This window comes from Colletes latitarsis, unplaced genomic scaffold, assembly GCF_051014445.1.
Source record: "Colletes latitarsis isolate SP2378_abdomen unplaced genomic scaffold, iyColLati1 scaffold0006, whole genome shotgun sequence".
NCBI classification, from domain to species: Eukaryota; Metazoa; Arthropoda; class Insecta; order Hymenoptera; family Colletidae; genus Colletes; species Colletes latitarsis.
In genome coordinates, this window is record NW_027488366.1 from 33,818,857 (window position 1) to 33,845,584 (window position 26,728).

The window sequence follows — 26,728 nt, forward strand, 5'->3', positions numbered from 1 at the left end:
TCATCTGGCTCATACTTTCGCATTTTTCGCATACTTGTGGCCAGATCATGGCCTTTTTCTGGTTTGGATCACGTAGTAATGCGATACCACACCGAAACAGTCAATTAAACCTGGTTGCAATTAATATTTTGGAGGATAACGCCGGTTATGTCTCGGTTAGGTCTGGGATTTGCCCTCATCTGGATCGTTCTTTCGCATTTTTCGCATACTTGTTGGCCAGATCCTGGGTTCTTTCTGGTTTGGATCCCGTAGTAATGTGGTTCCACAACGAAACAGTCAATTAAACCTGGTTGCGATTAATATTTAAGCGGATAACGCCGGTTACGTCTGGGTTAGGTCTGGGATTTTCCCTCATGTGGCTCGTACTTTCGCGTTTCTCGCATTCTTGTTGGCCAGGTCCTGGGCTTTATCTGGTTTGGATCACGCAGTAATGCGTTACCACACCGAAACAGTCAAATAAACCTGGTTGCGATTAATATTTTAGAGGATAACGTCGGTTATGTCTCGGTTAGGTCTGGGATTTGCCCTCATCTGGCTCGTACTTTCGCATTTTTCGCATACTTGTTGGCCAGATCCTGGGCTTTTTCTGATTTGGATCAGGTAGGAATGTGGTACCACACTGAAACAGTTAATTAAACCTGGTTGCAATTAATATTTTGGAGGATAACGCCGGTTATGTCTCGGTTAGGTCTGGGACTTGCCCTCATCTGGCTCGAACTTTCGCATTTTTCTGATACTTGTTGGTCAGATCCTGGGCTTTATCTGGTTTGGATCACGCAGTAATGTGTTACCACACTGAAACAGTCAAATAAACCTGGTTGCGATTAATATTTTAGAGGATAACGCTGGTTATGTCAGGCACAGTTCTGGTATTTGCAATCATCTGGCTCATACTTTCGCATTTTTCGCATACTTGTTGGCCAGATCATGGCCTTTTTCTGGTTTGGATCACGTACTAATGCGGTACCACACCGAAACAGTCAATTAAACCTGGTTGCGATTAATATTTTAGAGGATAACGCCGGTTATGTCTCGGTTAGGTCAGGGATTTGCCCTCATCTGGATCGTACTTTCGCATTTTTCGCATACTTGTTGGTCAGATCCTGGGTTTTCTCTGGTTTGGATCACGTAGTAATGCGGTACCACACCGAAACAGTCAATTAAACCTGGTTGCGATTAATATTTTAGAGGATAACGCCGGTTATGTCTCGGTTAGGTCTGGGATTTTCCCTCATATGGTACGTACTTTCGCATTTTTCGCATTCTTGTTGGCCCGATCCTGGGATGTTTCTGGTTTGGATCACGTAGTAATGTGGTTCCACACCGAAACAGTCAATTAAACCTGGTTGCGATTAATATTTTAGAGGATAACGCCGGTTATGTCTCGGTTAGGTCAGGGATTTGCCCTCATCTGGATCGTACTTTCGCATTTTTCGCATACTTGTTGGCCAGATCCTGGGTTCTTTCTGGTTTGGATCCCGTAGTAATGTGGTTCCACAACGAAAGAGTCAATTAAACCTGGTTGCGATTAATATTTTAGCGGATAACGCCGGTTATGTCTGGGATAGTTCTGGTATTTGCAATCATCTGGCTCATACTTTCGCTTTTTCTCATAGTTGTTGGCCAGATCCTGGGTTTTTTTCTGGTTTGGATCCCGTAGTAATGCGGTTCCACAACGAAACAATCAATTAAACCTGGTTGCGATTAATATTTTAGCGGATAACGCCGGTTATGTCTGGGTTAGGTCTGGTATTTGCCCTCATCTGGCTCGTACTTTCGCATTTTTCGCATACTTGTTGGCCAGATCCTGGCCTTTTTCTGGTTTGGATCACGTAGTAATGCGGTACGACACCGAAACAGTCAATTAAATCTGGTTGCGATTAATATTTTAGAGGATAATGCCGGTAATGTCTCGGTTAGGTCTGGTATTTGCCCTCATCTGGATCGTTCTTTCGCATTTTTCGCATTCTTGTTGGCCAGATCCTGGGTTCTTTCTGGTTTGGATCCCGTAGTAATGTGGTTCCACAACGAAAGAGTCAATTAAACCTGGTTGCGATTAATATTTTAGCGGATAACGCCGGTTATGTCTGGGATAGTTCTGGTATTTGCAATCATCTGGCTCATACTTTCGCATTTTCTCATAGTTGTTGGCCAGATCCTGGGTTTTTTTCTGGTTTGGATCCCGTAGTAATGCGGTTCCACAACGAAACAGTCAATTAAACCTGGTTGCGGTTAATATTTTAGCGGATAACGCCGGTTATGTCTGGGTTAGGTCTGGTATTTGCCCTCATCTGGCTCGTACTTTCGCATTTTTCGCATACTTGTTGGCCAGATCCTGGCCTTTTTCTGGTTTGGATCACGTAGTAATGCGGTACCACACCGAAACAGTCAATTAAATCTGGTTGCGATTAATATTTTAGAGGATAATGCCGGTAATGTCTCGGTTAGGTCTGGTATTTGCCCTCATCTGGCGCGTACTTTCGCATTTTTCGCATTCTTGTTGGCCAGATCCTGGCCTTTTTCTGGCTTGGACCACGTAGTAATGTGGTACCACACCGAAACAGTCAATTAAACCTGGTTGCGAATAATATTTTAGAGGATAACGCTGGTTATGCCTGGGATAGTTCTGGTATTTGCAATCATCTGGCTCATACTTTCGCATTTTTCTCATACTTGTTGGCCAGATCCTGGGTTTTTTTCTGGTTTGGATCCCGTAGTAATGCGGTTCCACAACGAAACAGTCAATTAAACCCGGTTGCGATTAATATTTTAGAGGATAACGCCGGTAATGTCTCGGTTAGGTCTGATATTTGCCCTCATCTGGCGCGTACTTTCGCATTTTTCGCATTCTTGTTGGCCAGATCCAGGCCTTTTTCTGGCTTGGACCACGTAGTAATGTGGTACCACACCGAAACAGACAATTAAACCTGGTTGCGAATAATATTTTAGAGGATAACGCTGGTTATGCCTGGGATAGTTCCGGTATTTGCAATCATCTGGCTCATACTTTCGCGTTTTTCTCATAGTTGTTGGCCAGATCCTGGGTTTTTTCTGGTTTGGATCCCGTAGTAATGTGGTTCCACACCGAAACAGTCAATTGAACCTGGTTGCGATTAATATTTTAGAGGATAACGCCGGTTATGTCTGGGTTAGTGCTAGTATTTGCAATCATCTGGCTCGTACTTTCGCATTTTTCGCATACTTGTTGGCCAGATCCTGGCCTTTTTCTGGTTTGGATCACGTAGTAATGCGGTACCACACCGAAACAGTCAATTAAATCTGGTTGCGATTAATATTTTAGAGGATAACGCTGGTTATGTCTCGGTTAGGTCTGAGATTTGCCCCCATCTGGCTCCTACTTTCGCGTTTTTCTCATAGTTGTTGAACAGATCCTGGCCTTTTTCTGGCTTGGACCACGTAGTAATGTGGTACCACACCGAAACAGTCAATTAAACCTGGATGCGAATAATATTTTAGAGGATAACGCTGGTTATGCCTGGGATAGTTCTGGTATTTGCAATCATCTGGCTCATACTTTCGCTTTTTCTCATAGTTGTTGGCCAGATCCTGGGTTTTTTTCTGGTTTGGATCCCGTAGTAATGCGGTTCCACAACGAAACAGTCAATTAAACCCGGTTGCAATTAATATTTTGGAGGATAACGCCGGTTATGTCTCGGTTAGGTCTGGGATTTGCCCTCATCTGGATCGTTCTTTCGCATTTTTCGCATACTTGTTGGCCAGATCCTGTGTTCTTTCTGGTTTGGATCCCGTAGTATTGTGGTTCCACAACGAAACAGTCAATTAAACCTGGTTGCGATTAATATTTTAGCGGATAACTCCGGTTATGTCTGGGTTAGGTCTGGGATTTTCCCTCATGTGGCTCGTACTTTCGCGTTTCTCGCATTCTTGTTGGCCCGATCCTGGGATTTTTCTGGTTTGGATCTCGTAGTAATGTGTTACCACACTGAAACAGTCATTAAAAGCATGTTCCGATTCGTATTTTAGAGGATAACGCTGGTTATGTCAGGCACAGTTCTGGTATTTGCAATCATCTGGCTCATACTTTCGCATTTTTCGCATACTTGTTGGCCAGATCATGGCCTTTTTCTGGTTTGGATCACGTAGTAATGCGGTACCACACCGAAACAGTCAATTATACCTGGTTGCGGTTAATATTTTAGGGGATAACGCCGGTTTTGTCTGGGTTAGGTCTGGTATTTGCCCTCATCTGGCTCGAACTTTCGCATTTTTCTCATACTTGTTGGCCAGATCCTGGGCTTTTTCTGATTTGGATCCCGTAGTAATGCGGTTTCACAACGAAACAGTCAATTAAACCTGGTTGCGATTAATATTTTAGCGGATAACGCCGGTTATGTCTCGGTTATGTTTGGGATTTGCCCTCATCTGGCTCGTACTTTCGCATTTTTCGCATACTTGTTGGCCAGATCCTGGCCTTTTTCTGGTTTGGATCACGTAGTAATGCGGTACCACACCGAAACAGTCAATTAAACCTGGTTGCGAATAATATTTAGAGGATAACGCTGGTTATGCCTGGGTTAGTGCTAGTATTTGCAATCATCTGGCTCATACTTTCGCATTTTCGCATACTTGTTGGCCAGATCCTGGCCTCTTTCTGGTTTGGATCATCGTAGCAATGCGGTACCACACCGAAACAGTCAATTATACCTGGTTGCGATTAATATTTTAGGGGATAACGCCGGTTACGTCTCGGTTAGGTCTGGGATTTGTCCTCATCTGGCTCGTACTTTCAGGTTTTTCGCATACTTGTTGGCCAGATCCTGGCCTTTTTCGGGTGTGGATCACGTAGTAATGTGGTACCACACTGAAACAGTCAATAGAAGCTGGTTCCGATCAGTATTTTAGAGGATAACGCTGGTTATGTCTGGGTTAGTTCTGGTATTTGCAATCATCTGGCTCATACATTCGCGTTTTTCGCATACTTGTTGGCCAGATCCTGGGCTTTTTCTGGTTTGGATCACGTAGTAATGTGGTACCACACTGAAACAGTCAATTAAACATGTTTGCGATTAATATTTTAGAGGATAACGCCGGTTATGTCTCGGGTAGGTCTGGGATTTGCCCACATCTGGCTCGTACTTTCCCTTTTTTCGCATTCTTGTTGGCCAGATCCTGGCCTCTTTCTTGTTTGGATCACGTAGTAATGCGGTTCCACACCGAAACAGTCAATTAAACCTGGTTGCGATTAATATCTTAGAGGATAACGCCGGTTATGTCTCGGTTAGGTCTGGGATTTGCCCTCATCTGGCTCGTACTTTCGCATTTTTCGCATACTTGTTGGCCGGATCCTGGGCTTTATCTGGTTTGGATCACGGAGTAATGCGTTACCACACCGAAACAGTCAAATAAACCTGGTTGCGATTAATATTTTAGAGGATAACGCCGGTTATGTCTCGGTTAGGTCTGGGATTTGCCCTCATCTGGCTCGTACTTTCGCATTTTTCGCATACTTGTGGCCAGATCATGGCCTTTTTCTGGTTTGGATCACGTAGTAATGCGATACCACACCGAAACAGTCAATTAAACCTGGTTGCAATTAATATTTTGGAGGATAACGCCGGTTATGTCTCGGTTAGGTCTGGGATTTGCCCTCATCTGGATCGTTCTTTCGCATTTTTCGCATACTTGTTGGCCAGATCCTGGGTTCTTTCTGGTTTGGATCCCGTAGTAATGTGGTTCCACAACGAAACAGTCAATTAAACCTGGTTGCGATTAATATTTAAGCGGATAACGCCGGTTACGTCTGGGTTAGGTCTGGGATTTTCCCTCATGTGGCTCGTACTTTCGCGTTTCTCGCATTCTTGTTGGCCCGATCCTGGGATTTTTCTGGTTTGGATTTCGTAGTAATGTGTTACCACACTGAAACAGTCATTAAAAGCACGTTCCGATTCGTATTTTAGAGGATAACGCTGGTTATGTCAGGCACAGTTCTGGTATTTGCAATCATCTGGCTCATACTTTCGCATTTTTCGCATACTTGTTGGCCAGATCATGGCCTTTTTCTGGTTTGGATCACGTAGTAATGCGGTACCACACCGAAACAGTCAATTAAACCTGGTTGCGATTAATATTTTAGAGGATAACGCCGGTTATGTCTCGGTTAGGTCTGGGATTTGCCCTCATCTGGATCGTACTTTCGCATTTTTCGCATACTTGTTGGCCAGATCCTGGGTTTTTTCTGGTTTGGATCATCGTAGTAATGCGGTACCACACCGAAACAGTCAATTATACCTGGTTGCGGTTAATATTTTAGCGGATAACGCCGGTTATGTCTCGGTTATGTCTGGGATTTTCCCTCATCTGGTTCGTACTTTCGCATTTTTCGCATTCTTGTTGGCCCGATCCTGGGATGTTTCTGGTTTGGATCACGTAGTAATGTGTTACCACACTGAAACAGTCATTAAAAGCGAGTTCCGATTCGTATTTTAGAGGATAACGCTGGTTATGTCTGGGTTAGTGCTAGTATTTGCAATCATCTGGCTCATACTATCGCATTTTTCGCATACCTGTTGGCCAGATCCTGGGTTTTCTCTGGTTTGGATCCCGTAGTGATGTTGTTCCACACCGAAACAGTCAATTAAACCTGGTTGCGATTAATATTTTAGGGGATAACGCCGGTTATGTCTCGGTTAGGTCTGGGATTTGCCCTCATCTGGCTCGAACTTTCGCATTTTTCTGATACTTGTTGGTCAGATCCTGGGCTTTATCTGGTTTGGACCACGCAGTCATGCGTTACCACACCGAAACAGTCAATTATACCTGGTTGCGGTTAATATTTTAGGGGATAACGCCGGTTTTGTCTGGGTTAGGTCTGGTATTTGCCCTCATCTGGCTCGAACTTTCGCATTTTTCTGATACTTGTTGGTCAGATCCTGGCCTTTTTCTGGCTTAGACCACGTAGTAATGTGTTACCACACTGAAACAGTCAATTACACCTGGTTGCGATTAATATTTTAGGGGATAACGCCGGTTACGTCTCGGTTAGGTCTGGGATTTTCCCTCATCTGGTTCGTACTTTCGCATTTTTCGCATTCTTGTTGGCCCGATCCTGGGATGTTTCTGGTTTGAATCACGTAGTAATTTGTTACCACACTGAAACAGTCATTAAAAGCATGTTCCGATTCGTATTTTAGAGGATGACGCTGGTTATGTCTGGGTTAGTGCTAGTATTTGCAATTATCTGGCTCATACTATCGCATTTTTCGCATACCTGTTGGCCAGATCCAGGGTTTTCTCAGGTTTGGATCCCGTAGTAATGTGGTTCCACACCGAAACAGTCAATTAAACCTGGTTGCGATTAATATTTTAGGGGATAACGCCGGTTATGTCTGGGTTAGTTCTGGTATTTGCAATCAACTGGCTCATACTTTCGCAATTTTCGCATACTTGTTGGCCAGATCCTGGGTTTTTTCTGGTTTGGATCCCGTAGTAATGTGGTTCCACACCGAAACAGTCAATTGAACCTGGTTGCGATTAATATTTTAGTGGATAACGCCGGTAATGTCTCGGTTAGGTCTGATATTTGCCCTCATCTGGCGCGTACTTTCGCATTTCTCGCATTCTTGTTGGCCAGATCCTGGCCTTTTTCTGGCTTGGACCACGTAGTAATGTGGTACCACACCGAAACAGTCAAATAAACCTGGATGCGATTAATATCTTAGAGGATAACGCCGGTTGTGTCTCGGTTGGATCTGGGATTTTCCCTCATGTGGCTCGTACTTTCGCGTTTCTCGCATCCTTGTTGGCCCGATCCTGGGATTTTTCTGGTTTGGATCTCGTAGTAATGTGTTACCACACCGAAACAGTCAATTATACCTGGTTGCGATTAATATTTTGGAGGATAACGCCGGTTATGTCTCGGTTAGGTCTGGGATTTGCCCTCATCTGGCTCGAACTTTCGCATTTCTCTGATACTTGTTGGCCAGGTCCTGGGCTTTATCTGGTTTGGATCACGCAGTAATGCGTTACCACACCGAAACAGTCAAATAAACCTGGTTGCGATTAATATTTTAGAGGATAACGCCGGTTATGTCTCGGTTAGGTCTGGGATTTGCCCTCATCTGGCTCGTACTTTCGCATTTTTCGCATACTTGTTGGCCAGATCCTGGGCTTTTTCTGATTTGGATCAGGTAGGAATGTGGTACCACACTGTAACAGTTAATTAAACCTGGTTGCAATTAATATTTTGGAGGATAACGCCGGTTATGTCTCGGTTAGGTCTGGGACTTGCCCTCATCTGGCTCGAACTTTCGCATTTTTCTGATACTTGTTGGTCAGATCCTGGGCTTTATCTGGTTTGGATCACGCAGTAATGTGTTACCACACTGAAACAGTCAAATAAACCTGGTTGCGATTAATATTTTAGAGGATAACGCTGGTTATGTCAGGCACAGTTCTGGTATTTGCAATCATCTGGCTCATACTTTCGCATTTTTCGCATACTTGTTGGCCAGATCATGGCCTTTTTCTGGTTTGGATCACGTAGTAATGCAGTACCACACCGAAACAGTCAATTAAACCTGGTTGCGATTAATATTTTAGAGGATAACGCCGGTTATGTCTGGGATAGTTCTGGTATTTGCAATCATCTGGCTCATACTTTCGCTTTTTCTCATAGTTGTTGGCCAGATCCTGGGTTTTTTTCTGGTTTGGATCCCGTAGTAATGCGGTTCCACAACGAAACAATCAATTAAACCTGGTTGCGATTAATATTTTAGCGGATAACGCCGGTTATGTCTGGGTTAGGTCTGGTATTTGCCCTCATCTGGCTCGTACTTTCGCATTTTTCGCATACTTGTTGGCCAGATCCTGGCCTTTTTCTGGTTTGGATCACGTAGTAATGCGGTACGACACCGAAACAGTCAATTAAATCTGGTTGCGATTAATATTTTAGAGGATAATGCCGGTAATGTCTCGGTTAGGTCTGGTATTTGCCCTCATCTGGATCGTTCTTTCGCATTTTTCGCATTCTTGTTGGCCAGATCCTGGGTTCTTTCTGGTTTGGATCCCGTAGTAATGTGGTTCCACAACGAAAGAGTCAATTAAACCTGGTTGCGATTAATATTTTAGCGGATAACGCCGGTTATGTCTGGGATAGTTCTGGTATTTGCAATCATCTGGCTCATACTTTCTCATTTTCTCATAGTTGTTGGCCAGATCCTGGGTTTTTTTCTGGTTTGGATCCCGTAGTAATGCGGTTCCACAACGAAACAGTCAATTAAACCTGGTTGCGGTTAATATTTTAGCGGATAACGCCGGTTATGTCTGGGTTAGGTCTGGTATTTGCCCTCATCTGGCTCGTACTTTCGCATTTTTCGCATACTTGTTGGCCAGATCCTGGCCTTTTTCTGGTTTGGATCACGTAGTAATGCGGTACCACACCGAAACAGTCAATTAAATCTGGTTGCGATTAATATTTTAGAGGATAATGCCGGTAATGTCTCGGTTAGGTCTGGTATTTGCCCTCATCTGGCGCGTACTTTCGCATTTTTCGCATTCTTGTTGGCCAGATCCTGGCCTTTTTCTGGCTTGGACCACGTAGTAATGTGGTACCACACCGAAACAGTCAATTAAACCTGGTTGCGAATAATATTTTAGAGGATAACGCTGGTTATGCCTGGGATAGTTCTGGTATTTGCAATCATCTGGCTCATACTTTCGCATTTTTCTCATACTTGTTGGCCAGATCCTGGGTTTTTTTCTGGTTTGGATCCCGTAGTAATGCGGTTCCACAACGAAACAGTCAATTAAACCCGGTTGCGATTAATATTTTAGAGGATAACGCCGGTAATGTCTCGGTTAGGTCTGATATTTGCCCTCATCTGGCGCGTACTTTCGTATTTTTCGCATTCTTGTTGGCCAGATCCAGGCCTTTTTCTGGCTTGGACCACGTAGTAATGTGGTACCACACCGAAACAGACAATTAAACCTGGTTGCGAATAATATTTTAGAGGATAACGCTGGTTATGCCTGGGATAGTTCCGGTATTTGCAATCATCTGGCTCATACTTTCGCGTTTTTCTCATAGTTGTTGGCCAGATCCTGGGTTTTTTCTGGTTTGGATCCCGTAGTAATGTGGTTCCACACCGAAACAGTCAATTGAACCTGGTTGCGATTAATATTTTAGAGGATAACGCCGGTTATGTCTGGGTTAGTGCTAGTATTTGCAATCATCTGGCTCGTACTTTCGCATTTTTCGCATACTTGTTGGCCAGATCCTGGCCTTTTTCTGGTTTGGATCACGTAGTAATGCGGTACCACACCGAAACAGTCAATTAAATCTGGTTGCGATTAATATTTTAGAGGATAACGCTGGTTATGTCTCGGTTAGGTCTGAGATTTGCCCCCATCTGGCTCCTACTTTCGCGTTTTTCTCATAGTTGTTGAACAGATCCTGGCCTTTTTCTGGCTTGGACCACGTAGTAATGTGGTACCACACCGAAACAGTCAATTAAACCTGGATGCGAATAATATTTTAGAGGATAACGCTGGTTATGCCTGGGATAGTTCTGGTATTTGCAATCATCTGGCTCATACTTTCGCTTTTTCTCATAGTTGTTGGCCAGATCCTGGGTTTTTTTCTGGTTTGGATCCCGTAGTAATGCGGTTCCACAACGAAACAGTCAATTAAACCCGGTTGCAATTAATATTTTGGAGGATATCGCCGGTTATGTCTCGGTTAGGTCTGGGATTTGCCCTCATCTGGATCGTTCTTTCGCATTTTTCGCATACTTGTTGGCCAGATCCTGTGTTCTTTCTGGTTTGGATCCCGTAGTATTGTGGTTCCACAACGAAACAGTCAATTAAACCTGGTTGCGATTAATATTTTAGCGGATAACTCCGGTTATGTCTGGGTTAGGTCTGGGATTTTCCCTCATGTGGCTCGTACTTTCGCGTTTCTCGCATTCTTGTTGGCCCGATCCTGGGATTTTTCTGGTTTGGATCTCGTAGTAATGTGTTACCACACTGAAACAGTCATTAAAAGCATGTTCCGATTCGTATTTTAGAGGATAACGCTGGTTATGTCAGGCACAGTTCTGGTATTTGCAATCATCTGGCTCATACTTTCGCATTTTTCGCATACTTGTTGGCCAGATCATGGCCTTTTTCTGGTTTGGATCACGTAGTAATGCGGTACCACACCGAAACAGTCAATTATACCTGGTTGCGGTTAATATTTTAGGGGATAACGCCGGTTTTGTCTGGGTTAGGTCTGGTATTTGCCCTCATCTGGCTCGAACTTTCGCATTTTTCTCATACTTGTTGGCCAGATCCTGGGCTTTTTCTGATTTGGATCCCGTAGTAATGCGGTTTCACAACGAAACAGTCAATTAAACCTGGTTGCGATTAATATTTTAGCGGATAACGCCGGTTATGTCTCGGTTATGTTTGGGATTTGCCCTCATCTGGCTCGTACTTTCGCATTTATCGCATACTTGTTGGCCAGATCCTGGCCTTTTTCTGGTTTGGATCACGTAGTAATGCGGTACCACACCGAAACAGTCAATTAAACCTGGTTGCGAATAATATTTAGAGGATAACGCTGGTTATGCCTGGGTTAGTGCTAGTATTTGCAATCATCTGGCTCATACTTTCGCATTTTCGCATACTTGTTGGCCAGATCCTGGCCTCTTTCTGGTTTGGATCATCGTAGCAATGCGGTACCACACCGAAACAGTCAATTATACCTGGTTGCGATTAATATTTTAGGGGATAACGCCGGTTACGTCTCGGTTAGGTCTGGGATTTGTCCTCATCTGGCTCGTACTTTCACGTTTTTCGCATACTTGTTGGCCAGATCCTGGCCTTTTTCGGGTGTGGATCACGTAGTAATGTGGTACCACACTGAAACAGTCAATAGAAGCTGGTTCCGATCAGTATTTTAGAGGATAACGCTGGTTATGTCTGGGTTAGTTCTGGTATTTGCAATCATCTGGCTCATACATTCGCGTTTTTCGCATACTTGTTGGCCAGATCCTGGGCTTTTTCTGGTTTGGATCACGTAGTAATGTGGTACCACACTGAAACAGTCAATTAAACATGTTTGCGATTAATATTTTAGAGGATAACGCCGGTTATGTCTCGGGTAGGTCTGGGATTTGCCCACATCTGGCTCGTACTTTCCCTTTTTTCGCATTCTTGTTGGCCAGATCCTGGCCTCTTTCTTGTTTGGATCACGTAGTAATGCGGTTCCACACCGAAACAGTCAATTAAACCTGGTTGCGATTAATATCTTAGAGGATAACGCCGGTTATGTCTCGGTTAGGTCTGGGATTTGCCCTCATCTGGCTCGTACTTTCGCATTTTTCGCATACTTGTTGGCCGGATCCTGGGCTTTATCTGGTTTGGATCACGGAGTAATGCGTTACCACACCGAAACAGTCAAATAAACCTGGTTGCGATTAATATTTTAGAGGATAACGCCGGTTATGTCTCGGTTAGGTCTGGGATTTGCCCTCATCTGGCTCGTACTTTCGCATTTTTCGCATACTTGTTGGCCGGATCCTGGGCTTTTTCTGATTTGGATCAGGTAGGAATGTGGTACCACACTGAAACAGTCATTAAAAGCATGTTCCGATTCGTATTTTAGAGGATAACGCTGGTTATGTCAGGCACAGTTCTGGTATTTGCAATCATCTGGCTCATACTTTCGCATTTTTCGCATACTTGTTGGCCAGATCATGGCCTTTTTCTGGTTTGGATCACGTAGTAATGCGGTACCACACCGAAACAGTCAATTATACCTGGTTGCGGTTAATATTTTAGGGGATAACGCCGGTTTTGTCTGGGTTAGGTCTGGTATTTGCCCTCATCTGGCTCGAACTTTCGCATTTTTCTCATACTTGTTGGCCAGATCCTGGGCTTTTTCTGATTTGGATCCCGTAGTAATGCGGTTTCACAACGAAACAGTCAATTAAACCTGGTTGCGATTAATATTTTAGCGGATAACGCCGGTTATGTCTCGGTTATGTTTGGGATTTGCCCTCATCTGGCTCGTACTTTCGCATTTTTCGCATACTTGTTGGCCAGATCCTGGCCTTTTTCTGGTTTGGATCACGTAGTAATGCGGTACCACACCGAAACAGTCAATTAAACCTGGTTGCGAATAATATTTAGAGGATAACGCTGGTTATGCCTGGGTTAGTGCTAGTATTTGCAATCATCTGGCTCATACTTTCGCATTTTCGCATACTTGTTGGCCAGATCCTGGCCTCTTTCTGGTTTGGATCATCGTAGCAATGCGGTACCACACCGAAACAGTCAATTATACCTGGTTGCGATTAATATTTTAGGGGATAACGCCGGTTACGTCTCGGTTAGGTCTGGGATTTGTCCTCATCTGGCTCGTACTTTCACGTTTTTCGCATACTTGTTGGCCAGATCCTGGCCTTTTTCGGGTGTGGATCACGTAGTAATGTGGTACCACACTGAAACAGTCAATAGAAGCTGGTTCCGATCAGTATTTTAGAGGATAACGCTGGTTATGTCTGGGTTAGTTCTGGTATTTGCAATCATCTGGCTCATACATTCGCGTTTTTCGCATACTTGTTGGCCAGATCCTGGGCTTTTTCTGGTTTGGATCACGTAGTAATGTGGTACCACACTGAAACAGTCAATTAAACATGTTTGCGATTAATATTTTAGAGGATAACGCCGGTTATGTCTCGGGTAGGTCTGGGATTTGCCCACATCTGGCTCGTACTTTCCCTTTTTTCGCATTCTTGTTGGCCAGATCCTGGCCTCTTTCCTGTTTGGATCACGTAGTAATGCGGTTCCACACCGAAACAGTCAATTAAACCTGGTTGCGATTAATATCTTAGAGGATAACGCCGGTTATGTCTCGGTTAGGTCTGGGATTTGCCCTCATCTGGCTCGTACTTTCGCATTTTTCGCATACTTGTTGGCCGGATCCTGGGCTTTATCTGGTTTGGATCACGGAGTAATGCGTTACCACACCGAAACAGTCAAATAAACCTGGTTGCGATTAATATTTTAGAGGATAACGCCGGTTATGTCTCGGTTAGGTCTGGGATTTGCCCTCATCTGGCTCGTACTTTCGCATTTTTCGCATACTTGTTGGCCGGATCCTGGGCTTTTTCTGATTTGGATCAGGTAGGAATGTGGTACCACACTGAAACAGTCATTAAAAGCATGTTCCGATTCGTATTTTAGAGGATAACGCTGGTTATGTCAGGCACAGTTCTGGTATTTGCAATCATCTGGCTCATACTTTCGCATTTTTCGCATACTTGTGGCCAGATCATGGCCTTTTTCTGGTTTGGATCACGTAGTAATGCGATACCACACCGAAACAGTCAATTAAACCTGGTTGCAATTAATATTTTGGAGGATAACGCCGGTTATGTCTCGGTTAGGTCTGGGATTTGCCCTCATCTGGATCGTTCTTTCGCATTTTTCGCATACTTGTTGGCCAGATCCTGGGTTCTTTCTGGTTTGGATCCCGTAGTAATGTGGTTCCACAACGAAACAGTCAATTAAACCTGGTTGCGATTAATATTTAAGCGGATAACGCCGGTTACGTCTGGGTTAGGTCTGGGATTTTCCCTCATGTGGCTCGTACTTTCGCGTTTCTCGCATTCTTGTTGGCCCGATCCTGGGATTTTTCTGGTTTGGATTTCGTAGTAATGTGTTACCACACTGAAACAGTCATTAAAAGCACGTTCCGATTCGTATTTTAGAGGATAACGCTGGTTATGTCAGGCACAGTTCTGGTATTTGCAATCATCTGGCTCATACTTTCGCATTTTTCGCATACTTGTTGGCCAGATCATGGCCTTTTTCTGGTTTGGATCACGTAGTAATGCGGTACCACACCGAAACAGTCAATTAAACCTGGTTGCGATTAATATTTTAGAGGATAACGCCGGTTATGTCTCGGTTAGGTCTGGGATTTGCCCTCATCTGGATCGTACTTTCGCATTTTTCGCATACTTGTTGGCCAGATCCTGGGTTTTTTCTGGTTTGGATCATCGTAGTAATGCGGTACCACACCGAAACAGTCAATTATACCTGGTTGCGGTTAATATTTTAGCGGATAACGCCGGTTATGTCTCGGTTATGTCTGGGATTTTCCCTCATCTGGTTCGTACTTTCGCATTTTTCGCATTCTTGTTGGCCCGATCCTGGGATGTTTCTGGTTTGGATCACGTAGTAATGTGTTACCACACTGAAACAGTCATTAAAAGCGAGTTCCGATTCGTATTTTAGAGGATAACGCTGGTTATGTCTGGGTTAGTGCTAGTATTTGCAATCATCTGGCTCATACTATCGCATTTTTCGCATACCTGTTGGCCAGATCCTGGGTTTTCTCTGGTTTGGATCCCGTAGTGATGTTGTTCCACACCGAAACAGTCAATTAAACCTGGTTGCGATTAATATTTTAGGGGATAACGCCGGTTATGTCTCGGTTAGGTCTGGGATTTGCCCTCATCTGGCTCGAACTTTCGCATTTTTCTGATACTTGTTGGTCAGATCCTGGGCTTTATCTGGTTTGGACCACGCAGTCATGCGTTACCACACCGAAACAGTCAATTATACCTGGTTGCGGTTAATATTTTAGGGGATAACGCCGGTTTTGTCTGGGTTAGGTCTGGTATTTGCCCTCATCTGGCTCGAACTTTCGCATTTTTCTGATACTTGTTGGTCAGATCCTGGCCTTTTTCTGGCTTAGACCACGTAGTAATGTGTTACCACACTGAAACAGTCAATTACACCTGGTTGCGATTAATATTTTAGGGGATAACGCCGGTTACGTCTCGGTTAGGTCTGGGATTTTCCCTCATCTGGTTCGTACTTTCGCATTTTTCGCATTCTTGTTGGCCCGATCCTGGGATGTTTCTGGTTTGAATCACGTAGTAATTTGTTACCACACTGAAACAGTCATTAAAAGCATGTTCCGATTCGTATTTTAGAGGATGACGCTGGTTATGTCTGGGTTAGTGCTAGTATTTGCAATTATCTGGCTCATACTATCGCATTTTTCGCATACCTGTTGGCCAGATCCAGGGTTTTCTCAGGTTTGGATCCCGTAGTAATGTGGTTCCACACCGAAACAGTCAATTAAACCTGGTTGCGATTAATATTTTAGGGGATAACGCCGGTTATGTCTGGGTTAGTTCTGGTATTTGCAATCAACTGGCTCATACTTTCGCAATTTTCGCATACTTGTTGGCCAGATCCTGGGTTTTTTCTGGTTTGGATCCCGTAGTAATGTGGTTCCACACCGAAACAGTCAATTGAACCTGGTTGCGATTAATATTTTAGTGGATAACGCCGGTAATGTCTCGGTTAGGTCTGATATTTGCCCTCATCTGGCGCGTACTTTCGCATTTCTCGCATTCTTGTTGGCCAGATCCTGGCCTTTTTCTGGCTTGGACCACGTAGTAATGTGGTACCACACCGAAACAGTCAAATAAACCTGGATGCGATTAATATCTTAGAGGATAACGCCGGTTGTGTCTCGGTTGGATCTGGGATTTTCCCTCATGTGGCTCGTACTTTCGCGTTTCTCGCATCCTTGTTGGCCCGATCCTGGGATTTTTCTGGTTTGGATCTCGTAGTAATGTGTTACCACACCGAAACAGTCAATTATACCTGGTTGCGATTAATATTTTGGAGGATAACGCCGGTTATGTCTCGGTTAGGTCTGGGATTTGCCCTCATCTGGCTCGAACTTTCGCATTTCTCTGATACTTGTTGGCCAGGTCCTGGGCTTTATCTGGTTTGGATCACGCAGTAATGCGTTACCACACCGAAACAGTCAAATAAACCTGGTTGCGATTAATATTTTAGAGGATAACGCCGGTTATGTCTCGGTTAGGTCTGGGATTTGCCCTCATCTGGCTCGTACTTTCGCATTTTTCGCATACTTGTTGGCCAGATCCTGGGCTTTTTCTGATTTGGATCAGGTAGGAATGTGGTACCACACTGAAACAGTTAATTAAACCTGGTTGCAATTAATATTTTGGAGGATAACGCCGGTTATGTCTCGGTTAGGTCTGGGACTTGCCCTCATCTGGCTCGAACTTTCGCATTTTTCTGATACTTGTTGGTCAGATCCTGGGCTTTATCTGGTTTGGATCACGCAGTAATGTGTTACCACACTGAAACAGTCAAATAAACCTGGTTGCGATTAATATTTTAGAGGATAACGCTGGTTATGTCAGGCACAGTTCTGGTATTTGCAATCATCTGGCTCATACTTTCGCATTTTTCGCATACTTGTTGGCCAGATCATGGCCTTTTTCTGGTTTGGATCACGTAGTAATGCGGTACCACACCGAAACAGTCAATTAAACCTGGTTGCGATTAATATTTTAGAGGATAACGCCGGTTATGTCTCGGTTAGGTCAGGGATTTGCCCTCATCTGGATCGTACTTTCGCATTTTTCGCATACTTGTTGGTCAGATCCTGGGTTTTCTCTGGTTTGGATCACGTAGTAATGCGGTACCACACCGAAACAGTCAATTAAACCTGGTTGCGATTAATATTTTAGAGGATAACGCCGGTTATGTCTCGGTTAGGTCTGGGATTTTCCCTCATATGGTACGTACTTTCGCATTTTTCGCATTCTTGTTGGCCCGATCCTGGGCTGTTTCTGGTTTGGATCACGTAGTAATGTGGTTCCACACCGAAACAGTCAATTAAACCTGGTTGCGATTAATATTTTAGGGGATAACGCCGGTTACGTCTCGGTTAGGTCTGGGATTTGTCCTCATCTGGCTCGTACTTTCACGTTTTTCGCATACTTGTTGGCCAGATCCTGGCCTTTTTCGGATGTGGATCACGTAGTAATGTGGTTCCACACCGAAACAGTCAATTAAACCTTGTTGCGATTAATATTTTAGGGGATAACGCCGGTTATGTCTGGGTTAGTTCTGGTATTTGCAATCATCTGGCTCATACTTTCGCATTTTTCGCATACCTGTTGGCCAGATCCTGGGTTTTCTCTGGTTTGGATCACGTAGTAATGTGTTACCACACTGAAACAGTCAATTAAACCTTGTTGCGATTAATATTTTAGGTTATAACGCCGGTTACGGCTCGGTTAGGTCTGGGATTTGCCCTCATCTGGATCGTTCTTTCGCATTTTTCGCATACTTGTTGGCCAGATCCTGGGTTCTTTCTGGTTTGGATCCCGTAGTAATGTGGTTCCACAACGAAAGAGTCAATTAAACCTGGTTGCGATTAATATTTTAGCGGATAACGCCGGTTATGTCTGGGATAGTTCTGGTATTTGCAATCATCTGGCTCATACTTTCGCTTTTTCTCATAGTTGTTGGCCAGATCCTGGGTTTTTTTCTGGTTTGGATCCCGTAGTAATGCGGTTCCACAACGAAACAATCAATTAAACCTGGTTGCGATTAATATTTTAGCGGATAACGCCGGTTATGTCTGGGTTAGGTCTGGTATTTGCCCTCATCTGGCTCGTACTTTCGCATTTTTCGCATACTTGTTGGCCAGATCCTGGCCTTTTTCTGGTTTGGATCACGTAGTAATGCGGTACGACACCGAAACAGTCAATTAAATCTGGTTGCGATTAATATTTTAGAGGATAATGCCGGTAATGTCTCGGTTAGGTCTGGTATTTGCCCTCATCTGGATCGTTCTTTCGCATTTTTCGCATACTTGTTGGCCAGATCCTGGGTTCTTTCTGGTTTGGATCCCGTAGTAATGTGGTTCCACAACGAAAGAGTCAATTAAACCTGGTTGCGATTAATATTTTAGCGGATAACGCCGGTTATGTCTGGGATAGTTCTGGTATTTGCAATCATCTGGCTCATACTTTCGCATTTTCTCATAGTTGTTGGCCAGATCCTGGGTTTTTTTCTGGTTTGGATCCCGTAGTAATGCGGTTCCACAACGAAACAGTCAATTAAACCTGGTTGCGGTTAATATTTTAGCGGATAACGCCGGTTATGTCTGGGTTAGGTCTGGTATTTGCCCTCATCTGGCTCGTACTTTCGCATTTTTCGCATACTTGTTGGCCAGATCCTGGCCTTTTTCTGGTTTGGATCACGTAGTAATGCGGTACCACACCGAAACAGTCAATTAAATCTGGTTGCGATTAATATTTTAGAGGATAATGCCGGTAATGTCTCGGTTAGGTCTGGTATTTGCCCTCATCTGGCGCGTACTTTCGCATTTTTCGCATTCTTGTTGGCCAGATCCTGGCCTTTTTCTGGCTTGGACCACGTAGTAATGTGGTACCACACCGAAACAGTCAATTAAACCTGGTTGCGAATAATATTTTAGAGGATAACGCTGGTTATGCCTGGGATAGTTCTGGTATTTGCAATCATCTGGCTCATACTTTCGCATTTTTCTCATAGTTGTTAGCGAGATCCTGGGTTTTTTCTGCTTCGGATCCCGTAGTAATGTGGTTCCACACGGAAACAGTCAATTAAACCCGGTTGCGATTAATATTTTAGAGGATAACGCCGGTTATGTCTGGGTTAGTGCTAGTATTTGCAATCATCTGGCTCATACTTTCGCATTTTTCGCATACCTGTTGGCCAGATCCTGGGTTTTCTCTGGTTTGGATCACGTAGTAATGTGTTACCACACTGAAACAGCCAATTAAACCTGGTTGCGATTAATATTTTAGGGGATAACGCCGGTTACGTCTCGGTTAGGTCTGGGATTTTCCCTCATCTGGTTCGTACTTTCGCATTTTTCGCATTCTTGTTGGCCCGATCCTGGGATGTTTCTGGTTTTGATCACGTTGTAATGTGTTACCACACTGAAACAGTCATTAAAAGCATGTTCCGATTCGTATTTTAGAGGATAACGCTGGTTATGTCAGAGTTAGTTCTGGTATTTGCAATCATCTTGCTCATACTTTCGCATTTTTCTCATCCTTGTTGGCCAGATCCCGGCCTTTCTCTGGTTTGGATCACGTAGTAATGCGGTACCACACCGAAACAGTCAATTAAACCTGGTTGCGATTAATATTTTAGAGGATAACGCTGGTTATGTCTGGGTCAGTGCTAGTATTTGCAATCATCTTGCTCATACTTTCGCATTTTTCTCATCCATGTTGGCCAGATCCTGGCCTCTTTCTGGTTTGGATCCTCGTAGCAATGCGGTACCACACCGAAACAGTCAATTAAACCTGGTTGCGATTAATATTTTAGCGGATAACGCCGGTTATGTCTGGGTTAGGTCTGGTATTTGCCCTCATCTGGCTCGTACTTTCGCATTTTTCGCATACTTGTTGGCCAGATCCTGGGTTTTTTCTGGTTTGGATCATCGTAGTAATGCGGTACCACACCGAAACAGTCAATTATACCTGGTTGCGGTTAATATTTTAGCGGATAACGCCGGTTATGTCTCGGTTATGTCTGGGATTTTCCCTCATCTGGTTCGTACTTTCGCATTTTTCGCATTCTTGTTGGCCCGATCCTGGGATGTTTCTGGTTTGGATCACGTAGTAATGTGTTACCACACTGAAACAGTCATTAAAAGCGAGTTCCGATTCGTATTTTAGAGGATAACGCTGGTTATGTCTGGGTTAGTGCTAGTATTTGCAATCATCTGGCTCATACTATCGCATTTTTCGCATACCTGTTGGCCAGATCCTGGGTTTTCTCTGGTTTGGATCCCGTAGTGATGTTGTTCCACACCGAAACAGTCAATTAAACCTGGTTGCGATTAATATTTTAGGGGATAACGCCGGTTATGTCTCGGTTAGGTCTGGGATTTGCCCTCATCTGGCTCGAACTTTCGCATTTTTCTGATACTTGTTGGTCAGATCCTGGGCTTTATCTGGTTTGGACCACGCAGTAATGCGTTACCACACCGAAACAGTCAATTATACCTGGTTGCGGTTAATATTTTAGGGGATAACGCCGGTTTTGTCTGGGTTAGGTCTGGTATTTGCCCTCATCTGGCTCGAACTTTCGCATTTTTCTGATACTTGTTGGTCAGATCCTGGCCTTTTTCTGGCTTAGACCACGTAGTAATGTGTTACCACACTGAAACAGTCAATTAAACCTGGTTGCGATTAATATTTTAGGGGATAACGCCGGTTACGTCTCGGTTAGGTCTGGGATTTTCCCTCATCTGGTTCGTACTTTCGCATTTTTCGCATTCTTGTTGGCCCGATTCTGGGATGTTTCTGGTTTGAATCACGTAGTAATTTGTTACCACACTGAAACAGTCATTAAAAGCATGTTCCGATTCGTATTTTAGAGGATGACGCTGGTTATGTCTGGGTTAGTGCTAGTATTTGCAATTATCTGGCTCATACTATCGCATTTTTCGCATACCTGTTGGCCAGATCCAGGGTTTTCTCTGGTTTGGATCCCGTAGTAATGTGGTTCCACACCGAAACAGTCAATTAAACCTGGTTGCGATTAATATTTTAGGGGATAACGCCGGTTATGTCTGGGTTAGTTCTGGTATTTGCAATCAACTGGCTCATACTTTCGCATTTTTCGCATACTTGTTGGCCAGATCCTGGGTTTTTTCTGGTTTGGATCCCGTAGTAATGTGGTTCCACACCGAAACAGTCAATTGAACCTGGTTGCGATTAATATTTTAGTGGATAACGCCGGTAATGTCTCGGTTAGGTCTGATATTTGCCCTCATCTGGCGCGTACTTTCGCATTTCTCGCATTCTTGTTGGCCAGATCCTGGCCTTTTTCTGGCTTGGACCACGTAGTAATGTGGTACCACACCGAAACAGTCAAATAAACCTGGATGCGATTAATATCTTAGAGGATAACGCCGGTTGTGTCTCGGTTGGATCTGGGATTTTCCCTCATGTGGCTCGTACTTTCGCGTTTCTCGCATCCTTGTTGGCCCGATCCTGGGATTTTTCTGGTTTGGATCTCGTAGTAATGTGTTACCACACCGAAACAGTCAATTATACCTGGTTGCGATTAATATTTTGGAGGATAACGCCGGTTATGTCTCGGTTAGGTCTGGGATTTGCCCTCATCTGGCTCGAACTTTCGCATTTCTCTGATACTTGTTGGCCAGGTCCTGGGCTTTATCTGGTTTGGATCACGCAGTAATGCGTTACCACACCGAAACAGTCAAATAAACCTGGTTGCGATTAATATTTTAGAGGATAACGCCGGTTATGTCTCGGTTAGGTCTGGGATTTGCCCTCATCTGGCTCGTACTTTCGCATTTTTCGCATACTTGTTGGCCAGATCCTGGGCTTTTTCTGATTTGGATCAGGTAGGAATGTGGTACCACACTGAAACAGTTAATTAAACCTGGTTGCAATTAATATTTTGGAGGATAACGCCGGTTATGTCTCGGTTAGGTCTGGGACTTGCCCTCATCTGGCTCGAACTTTCGCATTTTTCTGATACTTGTTGGTCAGATCCTGGGCTTTATCTGGTTTGGATCACGCAGTAATGTGTTATCACACTGAAACAGTCAAATAAACCTGGTTGCGATTAATATTTTAGAGGATAACGCTGGTTATGTCAGGCACAGTTCTGGTATTTGCAATCATCTGGCTCATACTTTCGCATTTTTCGCATACTTGTTGGCCAGATCATGGCCTTTTTCTGGTTTGGATCACGTAGTAATGCGGTACCACACCGAAACAGTCAATTAAACCTGGTTGCGATTAATATTTTAGAGGATAACGCCGGTTATGTCTCGGTTAGGTCAGGGATTTGCCCTCATCTGGATCGTACTTTCGCATTTTTCGCATACTTGTTGGTCAGATCCTGGGTTTTCTCTGGTTTGGATCACGTAGTAATGCGGTACCACACCGAAACAGTCAATTAAACCTGGTTGCGATTAATATTTTAGAGGATAACGCCGGTTATGTCTCGGTTAGGTCTGGGATTTTCCCTCATATGGTACGTACTTTCGCATTTTTCGCATTCTTGTTGGCCCGATCCTGGGATGTTTCTGGTTTGGATCACGTAGTAATGTGGTTCCACAACGAAAGAGTCAATTAAACCTGGTTGCGATTAATATTTTAGCGGATAACGCCGGTTATGTCTGGGTTAGGTCTGGTATTTGCCCTCATCTTGCTCGTACTTTCGCATTTTTCGCATACTTGTTGGCCAGATCCTGGCCTTTTTCTGGTTTGGATCACGTAGTAATGCGGTACCACACCGAAACAGTCAATTAAATCTGGTTGCGATTAATATTTTAGAGGATAATGCCGGTAATGTCTCGGTTAGGTCTGGTATTTGCCCTCATCTGGCGCGTACTTTCGCATTTTTCGCATTCTTGTTGGCCAGATCCTGGCCTTTTTCTGGCTTGGACCACGTAGTAATGTGGTACCACACCGAAACAGTCAATTAAACCTGGTTGCGAATAATATTTTAGAGGATAACGCTGGTTATGCCTGGGATAGTTCTGGTATTTGCAATCATCTGGCTCATACTTTCGCATTTTTCTCATAGTTGTTAGCGAGATCCTGGGTTTTTTCTGCTTCGGATCCCGTAGTAATGTGGTTCCACACGGAAACAGTCAATTAAACCCGGTTGCGATTAATATTTTAGAGGATAACGCCGGTTATGTCTGGGTTAGTGCTAGTATTTGCAATCATCTGGCTCATACTTTCGCATTTTTCGCATACTTGTTGGCCAGATCCTGGGTTCTTTCTGGTTTGGATCCCGTAGTAATGTGGTTCCACAACGAAAGAGTCAATTAAACCTGGTTGCGATTAATATTTTAGGGGATAACGTCGGTTACGTCTCGGTTAGGTCTGGGATTTTCCCTCATCTGGTTCGTACTTTCGCATTTTTCGCATTCTTGTTGGCCCGATCCTGGGATGTTTCTGGTTTTGATCACGTTGTAATGTGTTACCACACTGAAACAGTCATTAAAAGCATGTTCCGATTCGTATTTTAGAGGATAACGCTGGTTATGTCAGAGTTAGTTCTGGTATTTGCAATCATCTTGCTCATACTTTCGCATTTTTCTCATCCTTGTTGGCCAGATCCCGGCCTTTCTCTGGTTTGGATCACGTAGTAATGCGGTACCACACCGAAACAGTCAATTAAACCTGGTTGCGATTAATATTTTAGAGGATAACGCTGGTTATGTCTGGGTCAGTGCTAGTATTTGCAATCATCTTGCTCATACTTTCGCATTTTTCTCATCCATGTTGGCCAGATCCTGGCCTCTTTCTGGTTTGGATCCTCGTAGCAATGCGGTACCACACCGAAACAGTCAATTAAACCTGGTTGCGATTAATATTTTAGCGGATAACGCCGGTTATGTCTGGGTTAGGTCTGGTATTTGCCCTCATCTGGCTCGTACTTTCGCATTTTTCGCATACTTGTTGGCCAGATCCTGGCCTTTTTCGGGTGTGGATCACGTAGTAATGTGGTACCGCACTGAAACAGTCAATAGAAGCTTGTTCCGATCAGTATTTTAGAGGATAACGCTGGTTATGTCTGGGTTAGTTCTGGTATTTGCAATCATCTGGCTCATACATTCGCGTTTTTCCAATACTTGTTGGCCAGATCCTGGGCTTTTTCTGGTTTGGATCCCGTAGTAATGTGGTTCCACACCGAAACAGTCAATTGAATCTGGTTGCGATTAATATTTTAGTGGAAAACGCCGGTAATGTCTCGGTTAGGTCTGATATTTGCCCTCATGTGGCGCGTACTTTCGCATTTCTCGCATTCTTGTTGGCCAGATCCTGGCCTTTCTCTGGCTTGGACCACGTAGTAATGTGCTACCACACCGAAACAGTCAAATAAACCAGGTTGCGATTAATATCTTAGAGGATAACGCCGGTTATGTCTCGGTTGGGTCTGGGATTTTCCCTCATGTGGCTCGTACTTTCGCGTTTCTCGCATCCTTGTTGGCCCGATCCTGGGATTTTTCTGGTTTGGATCTCGTAGTAATGTGTTACCACACCGAAACAGTCAATTATACCTGGTTGCGATTATTATTTTAGAGTATAACGCCGGTTATGTCTCGGTTAGGTCTGGGATTTGCCCTCATCTGGATCGTTCTTTCGCATTTTTCGCATACTTGTTGGCCCGATCCTGGGATTTTTCTGGTTTGGATCTCGTAGTAATGTGTTACCACACTGAAACAGTCATTAAAAGCATGTTCCGATTCGTATTTTAGAGGATAACGCTGGTTATGTCAGGCATAGTTCTGATATTTGCAATCATCTGGCTCATACTTTCTCATTTTTCGCATACTTTTTGGCCAGATCATGGCCTTTTTCTGGTTCGGATCACGTAGTAATGCGGTACCACACCGAAACAGTCAATTAAACCTGGTTGCGGTTAATATTTTAGAGGATAACGCTGGTTACGTCTCGGTTAGGTCTGGGATTTGTCCTCATCTGGCTCGTACTTTCGCATTTTTCGCATACTTGTTGGCCAGATCCTGGGTTTTTTCTGGTTTGGATCATCGTAGCAATGCGGTACCACACCGAAACAGTCAATTATTCCTGGTTGCGGTTAATATTTCAGGGGATAACGCCGGTTACGTCTCGGTTAGGTCTGGGATTTGTCCTCATCTGGCTCGTACTTTCACGTCTTTCGCATACTTGTTGGCCAGATCCTGGGTTTTTTCTGGTTTGGATCCCGTAGTATTGTGGTTCCACACTGAAACAGTCAATTAAACCTGGTTGCGATTAATATTTTAGAGGACAACGCTGGTTACGTCTCGGTTAGGTCTGGGATTTGTCCTCATCTGGCTCGTACTTTCGCATTTTTCGCATACTTGTTGGCCAGATCCTGGGTTTTTTCTGGTTTGGATCATCGTAGCAATGCGGTACCACACCGAAACAGTCAATTATTCCTGGTTGCGGTTAATATTTCAGGGGATAACGCCGGTTACGTCTCGGTTAGGTCTGGGATTTGTCCTCATCTGGCTCGTACTTTCACGTCTTTCTCATCCTTGTTGGCCAGATCCTGGCCTTTCTCTGGTTTGGATCACGTAGTAATGCGGTACCACACCGAAACAGTCAATTAAACCTGGTTGCGATTAATATTTTAGAGGATAACGCTGGTTATGTCTGGGTTAGTGCTAGTATTTGCAACCATCTGGCTCATACTTTCGCATTTTTCGCATACCTGTTGGCCAGATCCTGGGTTTTCTCTGGTTTGGATCCCGTAGTAATGTGGTTCCACACCGAAACAGTCAATTAAACCTGTTTGCGATTAATATTTTAGAGGATAACGCCGGTTATGTCTGGGATAGTTCTGGTATTTGCAATCATCTGGCTCATACTTTCGCATTTTCTCATAGTTGTTGGCCAGATCCTGGGTTTTTTTCTGGATTGGATCCCGTAGTAATGCGGTTCCACAACGAAACAGTCAATTAAACCTGGTTGCGATTAATATTTTAGCGGATAACGCCGGTTATGTCTGGGTTAGGTCTGGTATTTGCCCTCATCTGGCTCGTACTTTCGCATTTTTCGCATACTTGTTGGCCAGATCCTGGTCTTTCTCTGGTTTGGATCACGTAGTAATGCGGTACCACACCGAAACAGTCAATTAAATCTGGTTGCGATTAATATTTTAGAGGATAATGCCGGTAATGTCTCGGTTAGGTCTGGTATTTGCCCTCATCTGGCGCGTACTTTCGCATTTTTCGCATTCTTGTTGGCCAGATCCTGGCCTTTTTCTGGCTTGGACCACGTAGTAATGTGGTACCACACCGAAACAGTCAATTAAACCTGGTTGCGAATAATATTTTAGAGGATAACGCTGGTTA